Source organism: Myxine glutinosa, chromosome 8, assembly GCF_964187855.1.
Source record: "Myxine glutinosa chromosome 8, kmMyxGlut1.1, whole genome shotgun sequence".
Classification (NCBI taxonomy): Eukaryota; Metazoa; Chordata; class Myxini; order Myxiniformes; family Myxinidae; genus Myxine; species Myxine glutinosa.
Window position 1 is genome coordinate 13,180,894 of NC_136268.1, and position 9,515 is coordinate 13,190,408.

Here is a 9,515-nt window from a genome sequence, read left to right on the forward strand (position 1 = left end):
AGAAGATGCGAGGAAGTCAAGAGGATGAAAACTCGTGAACTTCGATCGTTCGCCGTTGAATCCCGAAAATCAAAGCAAGCTGAGAGACAAAATGTCGGGGAGCGCGTTCTTTTATACTCAAGGCTCTGACATCATCCGTGCCTGCTCCACCAATTCCATAGTCCCATCTTAGCAGTCATTGCGCCAATCAATCCCGGACCAATCACTGCTCTTCTGGGCGTGGCCTCCCGGACCTGTCTGCTTGTGTTGTGATGTGACGGTTGCGGCACCGGCGATATTGTCCGATGCCTGGTTTCCGGTCGCTTTTATTTAGTGTTATAAATGCGCGATTTCCTGGCTATATGTGTGTGCTGCTGGTGTCATAAGGAACCGAGGAAAAATAACAGAGGCCATTACATACAGGGGATTAATTATCCATAATCCCTCACTAATTAACATAACCCCACCCCTCTGATGGGAACAAAGATACACTCTTCCACGACATACGGTCTCCCGGATCCCCACTTATGATACATGGGGTTTCTTCTTCTTCTTCACGAAAGTCGGAGCACCCTACCTATGCAATTCTACCTGAACGAAGGTAATCACTGCCTACCCCCTACAAATGTAACAATATCATGTTATATATCACTTTTCACCCGATCTCTTAATGGTGAAGAATCACTTCTAAATTAAATAAATATTGTAGCCGAATTCATAGTCAGACCTTCACCAAAATCAAAACAATTAGTCCTTTTCACACACACAACCTCTCCAAGTTTCGTCCAAATCCGTCCACAACATTTTGAGATATCCTGCTATGTATCATTTTCGGCTCCAAGTTTCATCCAAATCTGTCCACAACTTTTTGAGATATCCTGCTACGTATCATTTTTGGCGCTACCTCCCAAAGGTGAAGAATCACTTAACAAATTCTAGTAGCCGGATCCGAATCCGGTCCTCACCAAAATCTTATCATTTCGTTCTTATCACATACGCTACATCTCTGCCAAATTTCGTCCGAATCTGTCCACAACGTTTTGAGATATTTTGTTCACAAACAGACACAGACAAACAAACAGACAGGCAAACAGACAGGGGCGAAAACATAACCTCCATCCACCTTTGGTGGGGAAGGTAATAATGAAAATAAAAAGAAATCTCCTTTCAGCACTTAGCTGGTTCCAATAGATCCTTTTTAGGAGCTTGGCGGCTGTTGAAGCTCAATGTAGCTTGTTGTGGACGGATTCGGACGAAATTTGTCAGAGATGTAGCGTATGTGATAAGGACGAAATGATTAGATTTTGGTGAAGGTTCGGATCCGGCTACTAGAATGTTTTAAGTGATTCTTCACCAGTGGGAGATAGGGCCAAAAACGATACATAGCAACATATCTCAAAAAGTTGTGGATGGATTTGGACAAAACTTGGTGGATCGGTTGTGTGTCTGACAAGGACAAAGTTTGGTGGAGGAGGAATAATGGTCTGGGGCAGTTTTTCATGGTTCGGACTCGGCCCCTTATATCCAGTGAGGGGAAATCTTAACGCTACAGCAGACAATGACATTCTAGACGATTGCGTGCTTCCAACTTTGTGGCAACAGTTTGGGGAATGTCCTTTCCTGTTTCAGCATGACAATGTCCCCGTACACAAAGCAGGTCCACACAGAAATTTTTTGTCGAGATCGGTGTGGAAGAACTTGACTGGCCTGCACAGAGCCCTGACCTCAACCCCATTGAACACCTTTGGAATGAATTGGAACGCCGACTGCGAGCCAGGCCTAATCGCCCAACATCAGTGCCCGACCTCACTCATGCTCTTGTGGCTGAATGGAAGCAAATCCCCACAGCAATGTTCCAACATCTAAAGCCATGGTCCCATAGAGCCTGCGTTGGTATACGATGGTCTACGATGGTAGGATCGTGGAGCCCACCCTGCGTCGACGTACGATTTTATGGCCATCGTAGGTTGGAAAATCATCTTTTGAAATGTTCAAAAGATGGTCTACGATGGTCCACGATCCTACAATCGTAGACCATCGTATGACCGTCGTACGACACGTACGATATTGTACGACGTCCTACGATATCGTACGGCAACGTACGACAATCCTGCGAGGATGCAGGATCATCCTGCGTCCTCGTGCGTCCTCGTAGCTACTTTGGGGGTATATAAACCCAAGCCATCAGCCATCACGTCATCATCATCAGTTCATGCCGACTTGTTTAGAGTGATCGTAGCCCATCGTATACCAACGCAGGCTCTATGGGACCGTGGCTTAAGGGAAAGCCTTCCCAGAAGAGTGGAGGATGTTACAGCAGCGAAAGGTGGACCAAGTCCATATTAATGCCCATGATTTTGGAATGACATGTTCGGGTGTCCACATACTTTTGGCCATGTCGTGTCATTTAGACAGCTTGGACCCATGACCATTTAGAGCTTTTGACCTTTTTTGATTACAAAGAAATATTATCACCAATATACATATAAATTTGTACAAAAGAAATGTTTGTATTATGATTGGTGTATATCATGACAACACAATAGCTCAAGTTCAGTCATTAGCCTCAGAGTCAGTTAAAACAAGCCCGTGCCTCTGCGAGGTGAGGGTAGTGAGCTGAGCCACGCTAGTTTATTGTGAAAAGAGGATGTACCCTCTAGTATGAGTTTGATGAAGCAGGTATGTGTTTATATTTTGCAAACTGGATTCCATGATGTTGTTTGTACGAAAGAAGTATTTCACCAGGTTGGTGTATGTACATTTTTTCCTGCATTTTCGTCTTCCCTTATCACAGTATCCTCGCATTGCCTATTGTGTTTCTGTAAGGTGTATGTCAGCCATGGCAATACAATTGGCGGCAGCCGGTCAACGCGTGTTTTTCTTTTTTTCAATCTAGTTTTGCTTCGTGTAGGAATTTCATACGATAATGTCCTTGCTTGGTATATGTATGTAATAATATGTATGTATGGCCTATGATGTAGGTTAATCGATATGGAGTGCTGGGTTAGGTCAGCTGGTCAGGTCAGAGCAATAAATAAACGAAGGTAGTGAATCGCGCTTCCTTGTCGGTCACCGTCATGGGGTTTCTTTCTGTTGTGTACCAGAGGGGTTTACGACGAATGAGCGTTTTCGTTCTGGGCGCCACGGTGGGTTCTCTGATGCTTGAAAAAGGCGTGAACTTGCTTGGAGACACCATCTTCGACAATTTGAACAAAGGGGTGAGCGTGGCCTGCACGGCCTAGACTAGACGTGAGACGGCAAGGGCGCTGAAAGTCAATGGCAGGACATGCCAGAGGAACAGGTTTATGTGTTTTTACTTTAAAATGTCGCTTGATCATTCGATTCCAAGACCAGGTCTTTCGTCTTGTAAAGGGGATTGTAACGATTTCGAAATTATTTTGCATTCAGAGTAAAATGATGTCAATCACACATGAGCTTATGTATCACTATCATGTACTATGATGTCAATCACACATGAGCTTATGTATCACTATCATGTACTATGATGTCAATCACACATGAGCTTATGTATCACTATCATGTACTATGATGTCAATCACACATGAGCTCATGGATCATGGACTATGATGTCAATCACACATGAGCTCATGGATCATGGACTATGATGTCAATCACACATGAGCTCATGGATCATGGACTATGATGTCAATCACACATGAGCTTATGTATCATGGACTATGATTTCAATCTAACATGAGCTTATGTATCATGGACTGATGTTAATCACACATGAACTTATGTATCATGGACTATGATGTCAATCACACATGAGCTTATGTATCATGGACTATGATTTCAATCACACATGAGCTTATGTATCATGGACTATGATGTTAATCACACATGAGCTTATGTATCATGGACTATGATGTCAATCACACGTGAGCTCATGTCTCATGGACTATGATGTCAATCACACATGAGCTCATGTATCATGGACTATGATTTCAATCACACATGAGCTCATGGATCATGGACTATGATGTCAATCACACATGAGCTTATGTATCATGGACTATGATTTCAATCTAACATGAGCTTATGTATCATGGACTGATGTTAATCACACATGAGCTTATGTATCATGGACTATGATGTCAATCACACATGAGCTTATGTATCATGGACCATGATTTCAATCACACATGAGCTTATGTATCATGGGCTATGATGTTAATCACACATGAGCTTATGTATCATGGACTATGATGTCAATCACACGTGAGCTCATGTCTCATGGACTATGATGTCAATCACACATGAGCTCATGTATCATGGACTATGATGTCAATCACACATGAGCTCATGTATCATGGACTATGATTTCAATCACACATGAGCTTATGTATCATGGACTATGATGTTAATCACACATGAACTTATGTATCATGGACTATGATGTCAATCACACATGAGCTCATGTCTCATGGACTATGATTTCAATCACACATGAGCTCATGGATCATGGACTATGATGTCAATCACACATGAGCTTATGTATCATGGACTATGATTTCAATCTAACATGAGCTTATGTATCATGGACTGATGTTAATCACACATGAGCTTATGTATCATGGACTATGATGTCAATCACACATGAGCTTATGTATCATGGACCATGATTTCAATCACACATGAGCTTATGTATCATGGACTATGATGTTAATCACACATGAGCTTATGTATCATGGACTATGATGTCAATCACACGTGAGCTCATGTCTCATGGACTATGATGTCAATCACACATGAGCTCATGTATCATGGACTATGATGTCAATCACACATGAGCTCATGTATCATGGACTATGATTTCAATCACACATGAGCTTATGTATCATGGACTATGATGTTAATCACACATGAACTTATGTATCATGGACTATGATGTCAATCACACATGAGCTCATGTCTCATGGACTATGATGTCGATCACACATGAGCTCATGTATCATGTACTATGATGTCAATCACACATGAGCTCATGTATCATGGACTATGACGTCAATCACACATTAGCTCAGGTATCATGGACTATAATGTCAATGACACATGAGCTTATGTATCATGGGCTATGATGTCAATCACACATGAGCTCATGTATCATGGACTATGATGTCAGTCACATTCGCTCATGTTGCAACTCGAAATCCTTTTCCCAAGTTGACGAACATTTTGTGACGTGTGGATTGCACGTGACTCAAACTTGTCCTCTATTGTGCACACAACAGAAACTATGGAAGGACATGAAACATTTGTATGAAAAGGAAGAATGATGAGGCGTACCTGCCTCCTCCCATCTTGCTGCTTCGCTCGTCTTGTTTCCTTGTAAGAGCATTGTTCATTTGAATGCATTGGCATGGTGGTCATGGAAGTCATTTGGTGAAGAGGATGAAACCATCGACAATGATGACGGATAAAGATGCTTTTCAGTTTCAGTGACTGATGTGAAATGATGTTTTGTCAATCTTCCTCAAACAAGTGTTGTGGGTGTTGTTTTGTTGTATATGAAATAGAAGATGAAATTTGACTTTATTTACATCATCTTTGGCACCTCTCCTTTCATGTGATTAAAGTGTTTTATTTCACCTCTTCGTTGATGCGTTTTCTGTCACTCTTTAGGGGAGATCTGGAGGTTTTCGCCACAGAGAAGTCGAAGCCGTTTCTCACATGGAACGGGGAGGTGGAGGTCGCAGCTATTGACATTCCCCGTATAATCCAGGGCTTGATGGCATTGGGAATGGCTGGGCTCTGGGGTACATATGATGATGTTCTCCTTTAGTTTAATGGGAAATCTCATGGCTTGTGGGTGTGGGACAAGATCGGTGAAACCACCAGGCAAATTCTAGTCACCCAGAGCGGAAAAATGTGGGGGAGTATGGGGGAGGTTGGCAAAAACCGAATGACGTATTCATGAAATTGCATGAGTAAACAAGTAGACTTCAGTCGTGGAAAATGAAAAGTATCTAGTGATAACATCTCTGATATCTATGGAGGAGTGCATAGGTGGTGAAGGTGTTGGGGCCCTCTGTTCATATGATAACTCAGGTGTGGCAGGAAAGTGATTATTCAAGAGCCTCTCGGTGTGCTTTCTGAAATCGATAAATACAGATGTGTCTGTATTTGTGTCCTGAGTGTCTTACTTGGTTACTTAATGTAAGATGACATATCTAAAGTTTATCCAAACATGCATTCATTCTTCAATGATGCAAGAAAGACGTGGGATATCCACCTTGTCAATAGAACATGAAATTGCACAAGACATTCACCTGAAATATCTAGTTTCAGTATTTCATAAACTGAAAGCACTAAGTAAAATTCTAATGATCAACTTTGTTGCAGGAACTTTTAGTATTGGCATTAAACTGGTCACTCCGCTGACTAGTTGAACAACATAACTTGTGCATGTTACAGAACAGTAACACTGATTATAACGAACAAAGTTTCTTCTAAACATAACATGTATATAAGTAATTTAAAATAACCAAAATGATGAAGAAATTCTACACCACACTTTTTTTGGAAATCGTGTCGCCAATGTCACATGGAGGCCGCCATACACCAGAAACTAACGAGGTTCGTGTTGCATTCTGAGTCTATTCACCAAAATAAAAGGAAAAACACTTTTTTCTGATCTCTTTTGTAGAATTGAAACCAATAAAGACAACTAGGATGACAAACCGGAGATAAAACTTAGTTTGCATTTAACGCACGCTGGAGGCAATACCTGAAACTGACGAGGATTCACGACAGGTGTCACAGTCTCTGTTTCAATACCGCACATATTTTTCATTTATTTAGTTTTCTCCGGTTCTTCTGTTCGTTTCTTGGCTTTGTCTATTTCGTATTATTTTGCACAACAGGGACACAGTTTTTTTTTTTTTTTTTTTTTTTTTTTTTTTGTATACAAGATCGAGGCTCGTGAAAGAGCGAACATTAATCACACAGAAAGACAAACAGACACACAAAACAAATAACATCGGGAGCGGTAGACAAGATGGGGAGAGAGGGGAAAGGACACAAACACAACATTTGAGAGCAGGGACCGAGAGACATGGAGACATCGAGAGAACTGTGGGAGGGAGAGGGCTTTGGGGGGGAGGCATGGGAATGGGGGGGGGGGGGGGGTGGGAGAGGTATAAAACATATGGACACTGCCAAGACTTCCAGGAAAGAAGTTGGAATTTCAAACAAGGTGGATCTGGGGTGAATTAGTGGGGGTAGAAAAGATCAAGGTTTTGGATGGGGGAAGATAAGAGATGGTGGTGAACAGCTGTTTTAAAGACCTGGAGGGAGGAGTGTGATTGAAGTGAGTGTGGGAGTTTGTTCCAGAGGCGGGAGAAAAGAGGAATGAAAGAGTGAAGGTGAGCAGAGAGCCGAGATTTCGGCAGTTTAACCATCAGAGGGTGGCTGGCAGATCTTGTGCGACCTGTAGGAATATTTGGGGGACAGCACAGAGAGAGCTGGGGGAGCAAGGCCGGAGAGGAGTCGGTAGAAGACAGAAAGACCACCTACCTGCCTGCGGTGAGTGAGTGAAAGGCCCTCTGAGATAGCTTCATCGCGGGAGATTCCAATGATTCTGAAAGCTTTGGATTCAACAGCGTGAAGCTGAGCCAGGTGTGAGGCAGGAGCACCAGCCCATAGGGGAGAACAGTATTCCATTGAGCTGCGGATGAAAGCCTTGTATGTGGTGAGGAGCTCAGGTGTGCCTAGGAAGGACTTCGCACGACGGAGGATGCCCAGTCGGCGACTGGCTTTGGAGGCCAGCTTGGAAATGTGGTTTTCCCAAGAAAGATCATGGCAGATGGTGAGACCCAAAAGCTTGAGCGACAGAACTTCTTGGAGAGGATTGTTGAGAAAGTAGATGGGAGGGTTGTCCAGTCGATCTTTTCGGAGAGACATAGTAAGAGTGTGAGATTTGTCAGGATTGAAAGACATGTTCCACATGTTTGACCAGTCTGTGATTTTGTCCAGGTCTTCAGAGAGTGAGGAGGCTGCAGACTGCCGATCTGAGGGAAGAGGAATGGAGCGGCAGAGAGTGGAGTCATCAGCAAAGAGATACAGAGGATTTTCCAGAGAGTCGGAGAGATCATTGATAAAGACCAGAAAAAGCACAGGGCCCAGCACACTGCCTTGGGGAACTCCAGCCTGAACGGGAAGGGGAGATGAGAGAAATCCATTCAGGGCTACACGTTGACTACGACCAGAGAGGAAGTCCGCAAGCCATGCATGGAGATTTCCATGGATACCATAGGAGGAGAGTTTGGTGAGCAGAGCTGGGTGCCAGACCGTATCGAAGGCACGTGATATGTCAAGGGAGACAGCTCTGATTTCCTGTTTGGCATTGAGGACCTCCATCCATTGTTGAGACAGCAGAAGCAGCATGTCCAGAGTAGAGTGACCTGGTCTGAAACCAAATTGATGATCAGAGATCAAGCCATTGGAGAAGAGGAAAGATTTCATATCCGAAGCAATGATGGATTCCATGACTTTGCTGATAATTGGGAGCAGGCTGATTGGTCTGTAGTTGCAAGGATATGTTTTTGCACCTTTTTTGTGTAAAGCGGTAATGTTTGCTGATTTCCAGGATGCTGGCAGATGACCTTGAGCAAAGGATAGGGTGAAAAGAACAGAGAGAGGGTGAGATAGAGCGGCAGAGCAGGATTTTAGGACCCGTGGGCTGATGCCATCTGGTCCAGTTGCAGAATCAGAGTCGAGGTTTGACAAAAACTCCTCCACCTTGTCAGGAGAGAAGGTCACAGAGTCCAGGAGCAGTTTGGTTCGACTGGGAAAGGTGGGAACAGAGAGAGATGGGTTTGGGACTAAGGATTTTGAGGCAAACGCAGAGTTGAGGCATTCGGCTTTGTCACGTGCGATGTCAACTGTGTGGCCATTTGAGGTAAGGGAGGGGATGGAGGGGGAACAAACACCAGAAACGGATTTGACCAGACGCCACCAGGATTTGGAGGAAGGAGACAGGTTTGAGAGTTCATTCTTGAGTGAGGAGAGATAGTGCTTCCTGGCACTCCTGAGGGTAGACACACACTTGTTCCGAGCTTGGTGGAAGGAACTGAGATTTCCTTCAGTTGGATTAGCCTTCCAAGAGGCAAAGGCAAGTTGTTTCAGGGCAACTGCCTCACCACAAGATTCAGTGTACCATGGACGGGAGGAAGGGTAAGACAACTGAAGGCGAGATGGGATAAATCTGTGCATGAGAGAGATCAGTTTGCTTTGGAAGAATTCCCAGGAAGAATTGATGTCAGAGGCAGTGGAGATGGGAGACCAATCCAGACGATTGATGGCTGTTTGAAGACCGTCCCAGTCGGCCTGAGTGAAATGCCAGACTCGTCGACGCTGAGGATGCTCTCTGAGAATGGCCAGAGAGATGTCCACTTTGACAAGCACATGATCAGAAGAACCGATTGGAGCAGAAGAAGAGCAGCAGACATTAGCAGGGAAGTTAGTCATAAGCAAGTCTAGAAGAGAAGATACTCCATTGGCTGAGATCCGGG

At 43.8% G+C, this 9,515-nt stretch overlaps 1 long non-coding RNA gene across 1 annotated transcript; it reads left to right on the forward strand.

Annotated features, from left to right (window-relative positions):
* The first annotated feature begins 2,823 nt into the window (after nt 1-2,823).
* On the forward strand, nt 2,824-6,629 carry LOC144893220 (uncharacterized). The gene is made up of 3 exons (XR_013624254.1): nt 2,824-3,197; nt 5,235-5,331; nt 5,626-6,629. It is a non-coding gene; the product is annotated as an uncharacterized LOC144893220 (long non-coding RNA).
* Nucleotides 6,630-9,515: the final 2,886 nt, after the last annotated feature.